We start from the raw sequence: 8253 nt of genomic DNA on the forward strand, positions 1-8253 counted from the left end.
ACCAAATACTGCAGGACACCCCTGTGGACACGAGAACCCAAAACAGCCCGGACCTCAAACACATCAGGAGAAGAGACAGAGACAGGGGCAGGAGGAGACACCAAGCGGGTAGGGCCAAGGCAAGGCTTAAGGAGAGAAACGTGGAAAACTGGGTGGATCCGCCAAGCGGAGGGCACCGCCAGACGCTACGCCACCAGGTTCAGAACCTTGACTACTCTGTAAGGACCCACAAAACGAGGCAACAGCTTGCAGCAGCCAGGGATATGTAGGTGGCGAGTGGACAACCAAACCCGATCCCCCACCCCGTAAACGGGCGGAGCAGCCCTTTTTTTGTCAGCAGCCGCTTTCATGGAAGCCTGTGCTTCACATAAGTGGACCAAGGTATGGGCATGGACCGATATGATGTCTCGGGCACAAGCTGAGGCGGCGGGGGTGTCGGAAGAGGAAAAGTCTGGAATGGGGAGGGTACGAGGATGCTGACCGTAGAGTGCAAAGAAAGGTGAGTACCCGGTAGCCGAGTGCAGAGCAGGCAGCGCAGATACTGTTCCAACGTTTGGTTGACCCTTTCGGTCTGTCCGTCACTCTCCGGGTGGTACGAAGAGGAAAAGCGAGCATCAATGCCCAACAGAGCGGTTAGGGCCCGCCAAAAGCGGGAGGTGAATTGGAACCATGATCAGATACCAACACATGGGGCAATCCAAAGAGACAGAATACATGCTTGAAGAAATGCTTGGCCAAGGCAGGGGCTGAAGGTATTCCCTTGCACGGTATGAAACGTTCTAACTTGGTGTATGAGTCGACTATGACCCAAATAGTGTCAAACCCATGAGTGTGAGGGAGATCGGTGACTAGGTCCATGGAGATCGTATGCCAAGGTCGCGGAGGTATCGGGAGAGGAAGGAGAAGACCCAAAGGCCAACCCCTGCGTGATTTGCCCTGGGCACACACCGCACAGGTATTAACATAGTCTTGTACGTCACGCTTCATCGTAGGCCACCAGCACCAACGCTTAAGGAGGTCTAAGGTGCAAAGTTGTCCAGGGTGACCGTTGATGGCGGCGTCGTGGGACCAGGTCAGCGCTTGATTCCGGGTTTCACTTGTGGGTAGAAGGAGTTTCCCCCGTGTACGAAAGACAGCCCGTCTTGCATGACCGGGTCCCATTCCGCTAGTGATTGCGGGTACTGGGAAGCCCATTGTCGGATAGTGGATAACAAGGAGGGAGTCGGTGTGCATATACAGACTACGTGAATTTTTTCCCAACAAGGTGTCCGGAAAAGAGGGAAGGGTCTCACCCCCAGGTGAACGGGGCTTTGCCGTGTCCAACACCGGGCCTGTGTTTGACCACGAAATCATACGCGGCAAAGAAGAGATGCCACCGAACCTGGCGACTGTTTGTGCATTTCAAGGAAGCAAGGTCCTGGAGATTTTTGTGATCAGAGAACACTACGGTCTGGTATTTGGCACCTAGGAGGTGGTGTCTCCAAACCTGTAGCGCATCCTTAATAACCAGCAGTTCCTTTTCTGTAACCGTGTAGTGCAGTTCGGTAGTCGTGAACTTACGTGAGTGGAACGCTACTGGATGCAAACGGTTGGTGGTAGGACAGGACTGGGACAACACCGCACCTAATGCATAGGAAGAGGCATCTGCTTCGAGAATAAACGGAAGGTCGGGGTCAGCGTGCTGTAATACCGGAGCGGTGGTGAACAGGGTTTTCAGTGTATCGAAAGCGGATTGCTGAGCCATTGACCAGACATAGGGGACAGAAGGGCTAGTGAGTGCAGTGAGTGGAGCCGCAACAGAAGAAAACCCTGATATGAATCTCCGATAAAAGTTCGCGAACCCCAGGAATGATTGCAGCTGCTTGAGGTTGGTCGGAATCGGCCATTCATCAATCGCCCGAACCTTGGTTTGGTTCATAGATAGCCCCTTGGACGTGATATGGAACCCCAGGAATTCGACTTGATCGGTATGGAACGAACATTTCTCGGGTTTGGCGTAAAGAGCGTTGTTTTGTTGTCGCAACAACACTTCCCTGACATGTGTGATGTGTTCATCAAGGGAGGCGGAGAAAACCAGTATGTCGTCTAAATAAACTACTACATAAGTGTTCAAGATATCGTTGAATATGTCGTCCATGAAGTGCTGAAAGGTAGCCGTGGCATTGCATAGACCAAAAGGCATGCCGGTGTACTCGAATAGGCCTTGTCGTGAGCAAAAGGCCGTTTTCCATTCATCACCGTCACGCATGCGTATAAGATTGTATGCCCCGCGGAGGTCTAGTTTGGTGTATATCGTAGCATGGGTGAGCTTGTCCAGCAACGGAGTGATCATAGGTATGGGGTAGCGGTTCTTCACTGTGACGGCATTCAAGCGCCTATAATTGACGCAGGGGCAGAGGTCCCTTTCCTTCTTCGGAACGAAGAATATAGGACTTGCAGCCGGAGAGGTCGATGGGCGAATATGACCTAGCCGTAAAGCCTGTTGGATATACTCCTGCAAGGTCGTTCTTCCATCTGGGTCAGGGAGTAGAGACGACCCTTGGGGACAGAGGCGCCAGGAATCAGGTCGATGGGACAGTCGTAAGGTCGGTGCGGGGGTAGGCCCTCTGCAGACCTCTTGTTGAATACCGCCTGGAAATCATGGTAAACCGAGGGTATCCCACCCGTGACAGCCCCTACCATGTGTGTATCGCGGTGGTCAGTACTGTCCTCTATAGCCAAGGATACGACGCTTCCCAGGATTCCCGCGGGACTGGAAACCTGAGGCGTTGCCAGTAGGCAGTAGTATTGACATGTTTCGGATTCAAATGAGACGTGACCCGTCCCCCAGTTGATGAGGGGATTGTGCAACCTTAGCCAAGGAATGCCTAGAATCACCCCAAACTGAGGGGTAGCAATGAGATCAAAAGAGATCGTCTCCTTGTGGTTTCCTGAATGATCAGCTCCAATGGAGCTGTCTGTTGCAGGATTGGACCAGAAGTAAGAGACGTACCATCCACCGCCTGGACTGGTTCGGGACATTTCTTCGTGACCAAAGGCAGGTTCAGTGAACTGGCCAAGGCTATGTCGATGAAGCAACCTGTAGCACCTGAATCTATCACTATTGACACTGCATGGGAACCCGTAGCGTGGTTCAAAAATGCCTGAACTATCACGGGTCGCACAGGACCGAAAGTAGGTTCAGAGGTATTCCGTATAGGACTCGCTCCCACCTCTGATCTTAGGGGAGAGCCTTCGGAAAACCCAGGTTTCTGGTTTTTGGGTGGCGGGGACACTCTTTTACGAAATGCCCGTTGAGACCGCAGTAGAAACAGGCATTGTCCGTTCTCCTGCGCTCTCGTTCGACATGTGAGATGGGGCTGCGGATCCCGCCTATCTGCATGGGTTCAGGAGTAGCATTGACCGTGGATGGGGATGGGAATGAGGATGATCCTTCCCCCCGTCGCTCCGATCGTCTGGCATCGACTTGTAACGTTAAGTCCACCAAATCAGCATAAACTGTGGGAAGCGTAGGCACTACAGATAAAGCATCTTTCATGACCCCAGATAAACCCCGGTAATACACCACAGCCTTTTTATTTTCTGGCCAGGAGGTCTCAGCAGACAACTGATTGAGCCTGGTGATGTACTCTATGAGGGTTGAACGACCCTGCGTGAGATCCAGGAGTTCCATGTCCCTAGACTGTGCTTTGTACCTAGTGTCGAATACTTTTGCCATCTCTCGGGTCAATATCTCAAAGTCGTACAAAGCAGGGTGGTTGTTTTCCAGCAATGGATTGGCCCATGTGGCGGCTACCCTGGATAGATGGGAGAGAAGAAAGGCTGCTTTTTATACGGAATCAGGGAAATCCTGAGGACGACACAGGAAATGCAGCTTACAGTGATTGATGAAGGTGCGGTATTTCTTTGGGTCGCCCTGGTATCTTTCAGGAGCTGCCAAGGGAAAAGGGTTTTGGATCACCACAGGGGAGGCCGGGAAGGGAGGGGGTATGACAGGAGGTGGGTTTTGGGGAGGAGTGGTTTCATCAAACTCAGCATCTGCGGGTAAGGGGTGGCGTGCATTTAGTACCGTATCGAGGCGGTGGTGTAATGCAGTAGTGGCAGCGGTCATATCAGCACGTAGGGTTGCAGTAGCGGTTGCCATGTCGGCCCTGAGTGCTGTCACTGCCTGCATTAAAGCCGTCACAGGGTCCCCGGCTGAGGTATCCATAGCTGGATGACCACGAGGCTTCACAGTCTGTTCTGATCTTGGTGGTCAGCCTTGATGGTCGTGCAGCTATAAACTACCTCCGTCCCCAAGTACCGCTCGAGCAGGGTTAGAATACTGCCCTAGCAATCTTTGAGGCCACAGGTGTGGAGTGGCGCCGTCAGTCTGATACCAGGAACACCGGAAGGACCCCTGAGTGCTGTAAAGCAAAGGTTAGGATCAGGTATACTTTGAAAGGAATGGCAGTGCAAGCAAACAAGGTAAACAAGGTAAAATGACAAAGCTTACCCCGTGGATGGTAGAAGTGGTGGGAAACCTGAATGGGCAGCAAGGGGAGACAAACAGCACACTGCCACATCAGGGACGTCATTTCACCAAAATGCCAGGGGTAGCGGAAGTGACATCACAGTGCCACGCCCCCAAGAGTGACATCACAGGAAGTGATGTCATTTGACCACGCCCCACTCACCACATGAATTAATGTCATTTGACCATGCCCCACAGTAAGTGATGTCATTTGATCACACCGCCACTCGACATCAAAGGAAGTGGTGTCATTTGACCACGCCCCACAGGAAGTGATGTCATTTGACCACACCCCCACATGACTTCACAGGAAGTGGCCTCATAACGCATTATCCCTCAGTACACTAAGAAAAATATAGTTACGATATCTGTGTGTATAGATCCATACTGTCAAATTACTGTGAATGCAAGCAGACGCCTAAGGCCAAATGACAATATGTTATTGTTTAGCACTTATGCTTAAGCTCTTTTTTATAGAACAAATATTCATACAATATCACCCAACCTGTGTTGGTACTCATTTATTGACCTCAGAAGAATGAAAGGCTGAGATGGCCTTGCTGGGATTCCAACCTGCAGTTCACACTCACATTGCAGCAGCGAGCACTCAACCCACTGAGCTATCATATCGGCTATAACAAAATGAGCATTTATTCTGTAGTGGATACCATTAAACTGGTAGCTGAGATTTAACAGTAGACCAGTTAAGTTAATCTGCAGGTCTGGTGCAAAATAGTGAAATCAGGGCACTCACAGGACTTCCCATACTCTGAGCACTAGTTACCTCATACATGCAAACATCCCGAACAGCATACCAGGGAGATGGGAAAGATAGAAACATTACAACAAAGCATTCATTGTGGCACAATGAAGTCAATGGTCACTTGATGTGCTATGGAAGAGGCACACTGCTGTTGACGAGTAACCTCTCTAAAACATAGCAGGAGAACACTCAAGTGCACCTGTATGTGCAGCAGCCAACCCTCTCATTGTGTAATCATGCACACGAGAGCAATGTAATTACATTTCTGTGCCTTGAAGCTATAGAAATAAATGTGACAAAGCAGGTACACATGCATATGCTTGCACCTCGCCTGTCCAGTAGGCTGTGCGTTTCAAATTAGAAATGGAAATTATCGACTAAAAACGAGAGAAGCCGAGCGGAAGATGAGCGCAAGATATGATAAGCTAGAGATCCTTCTGGCGGCTGCCATGTTGGCTCCGATGGGGATTCATGAGAACAATGCATCAACAGATCAGTTCCGTCAGTCCTCTGTCTATGTTCTCTTTATGAAGAATTACCTTTAGTGGCATAGTTATTTTGTGATTTGGCATGGGAAATGTATGTGTGCACCCTTTTATCATGCGACTATCATGGCTTAGAACCTATGTAAACAGTTGTAAATGTGATTTTTAATGTGTGTTCTTTTTTTCACACAAAATCGCTTCAGTGAGCTAATGTTGACACTTAAACACCTTTTATTAATTCACCCGCATCAGAATAGAGTATTGCAACTATTAAGTTATTGAATGGCTGAGATGGGTAATGCAACTACGAGCAGAGGAGCCCAGGACATGGTGCACGGTCCACAATGAATCACAACAAAAGGAGCGGCTCCAGGCCCAGGAGCCGCTCCTTTTGTTGCGATCATTGCATTTGCAACAACTGGCGCCACGCTGGTGCTACAACGTCACTGGATGGGTCCAGGGCCAAGGGCACTGCCAGGTCAGCACACCCACGTGATTCATTCATCAAAGAAAGGTAACACTTTCGTTTTACCTTTCTTTAATGAATGTATCCGCTGTGTGTCGTGAGGCATGAGCTGGCTGCTGAGCGGGCTGCAGCCTGCAGCCCGCAGGCAAGCCAGCCAGACCTGAGCACACCCGCCCACTTATAGCAGATGGCGGCACTGGCCCCAGGGGGCCTTGGATTCTGCCTACAAGCCAGTACGGCCCTGCCTCAAACTGAACATGCCCCCACCCAAGCAAACCCTCACAGGCACCCTGTCTTTTCTCTGGCTTGTGGAGGGAATATTGTAATGCGTTCAGGCCCACAGCACCCAGGTATTATGAAGGGAGGTGCCACTTTGCACGCAGCCTGGATCATGATCCGTTTCACCTGCATTATACCAACTGCACCTATGGGAGGAGAGGATGTCCCATTTATTTTAATAACTAAAGACCACTGCCGCCCCTGACAATTCTAATTGTTTAAGTGGCTTTTCACCTCAATACAAGTGACTTGGCAACTACCCCCTGCCAACATCTTGCAAAGCGTTTTAGGCATGTTGGAATATAGACCGTAGTGTCTAAGCAGTATTGCCTACTTTACAAGCATGCTTACATTGTAATGTGTCAAGCCCTTAAACATTGTACATTAGGTTATTAAATGACGCTTGCACGCTTTTAGGTTCCCATAGTACTATGCATACTTGTTCATGCATAGTACTATGAATACTTGGTCATGTTTACAGTAGTTTCCATGCTCTTTGTAATGCCATCTTAACACCCGTAAATTAATATGTGACGTGCAGTACCACATGGATATTTTTGTATTATAACGTTCACGTCACTAATGGCACTCGTTCCACCCTAAACTGCCTTTGCGATACTGGTTTCCTGCTTTGTGCGTAGATTTGAATCAGAAAGCGAACACAAAAACGAGTTATTTCGAATTGCATTTAAAACCGGAACCACCAGAAAGCAGAGACTTCATCCACTCTAGAAGATTAGCATGGCCCTGACTGCGCAAGGATGACATGCAAATTTGTGAAACGTTCCATATTTTTGGACACATGCACGGACAGAATTGCCCTTTGCTCTGCCTCTGACAGTATCATTGCTGTTTAAAGCAGGTCGCGAGGGCACGGCACCAGCGCTGACCACGTCGCAAACATCCAGGCTGGGTAAGCGAAGCCTGGCTGCCTATTGCTGCTCCAGCGCGTGTGCGAAGTGGTCAGCAGTGCCGGTGGCCGTGTGCCCTCGCCTGCGGCGTCGCCGCCGGGTCCCTGGCTGCGCTGCGCTGCTGGCTTTCAATAACGGTGCAGTGCACCCACACACCTGACACCCGCGTCGACCCACCCACCAGTAGTACTACTCACCTTCTTCAGTGGAGTGCTGGATGGACTGGACACAGAGTAGCAGGAGCAGCAAGCACGCGTTGACACATGCAACTACTAAATAAAAATGGAGGACCACAGAAGCGTCGCAGCACGCTGTGGCCACGCCCCCTCCTCCTCTGATTGGTCGACGGCCAGAGGTCGCAAGAGTTTGACAGAGGTCGCTGGCCAATCGGCAGCGGTCGCTCTTGCGACCTCTGGCGACCCCCAAATGACGTCCCTGAGCCACATCCTTTTCAAGTTCCATTTTATGCAGCAGCAGCTCAGCATTAGGTTCATAGCTTTGGCTAAGTGTATTCACCACGTCTGCCACAACTGGGTGTACCGACAACAGAACCTTCACACTGCTAGATACATCCGGTGGCACGTATATGGTTAGTTAGTTTGTTTATACATTGCTGTGCCTGGCATGATTTAAGTATTTATGAAGAATATCCATGATAAGGCTACTGTATCATGCATCACTAAATCAGGCCTGTTTAAAATATCCTTCCTTTCCGAGTCAAGCTGCATAGTGGCAAATCTCTGTATATCCCAATTCTCCAGGGGCCGGAGGGCCCGCCAGACTTTCTAAATGACGCTGGTCCACCAAATACATGTTCTGACCATGCTCCATCGTTG

At 50.1% G+C, this 8253-nt stretch overlaps 1 pseudogene; it reads left to right on the plus strand.

Moving 5' to 3' along the window:
- The first annotated feature begins 7235 nt into the window (after positions 1-7235).
- LOC138460452 (U6 spliceosomal RNA) lies at positions 7236-7302 on the plus strand (annotated as a pseudogene).
- Positions 7303-8253: the final 951 nt, after the last annotated feature.

This window comes from Ambystoma mexicanum, chromosome 4p, assembly GCF_040938575.1.
Source record: "Ambystoma mexicanum isolate Mex_15411 chromosome 4p, UKY_AmexF1_1, whole genome shotgun sequence".
In the NCBI taxonomy this organism is placed as follows: Eukaryota; Metazoa; Chordata; class Amphibia; order Caudata; family Ambystomatidae; genus Ambystoma; species Ambystoma mexicanum.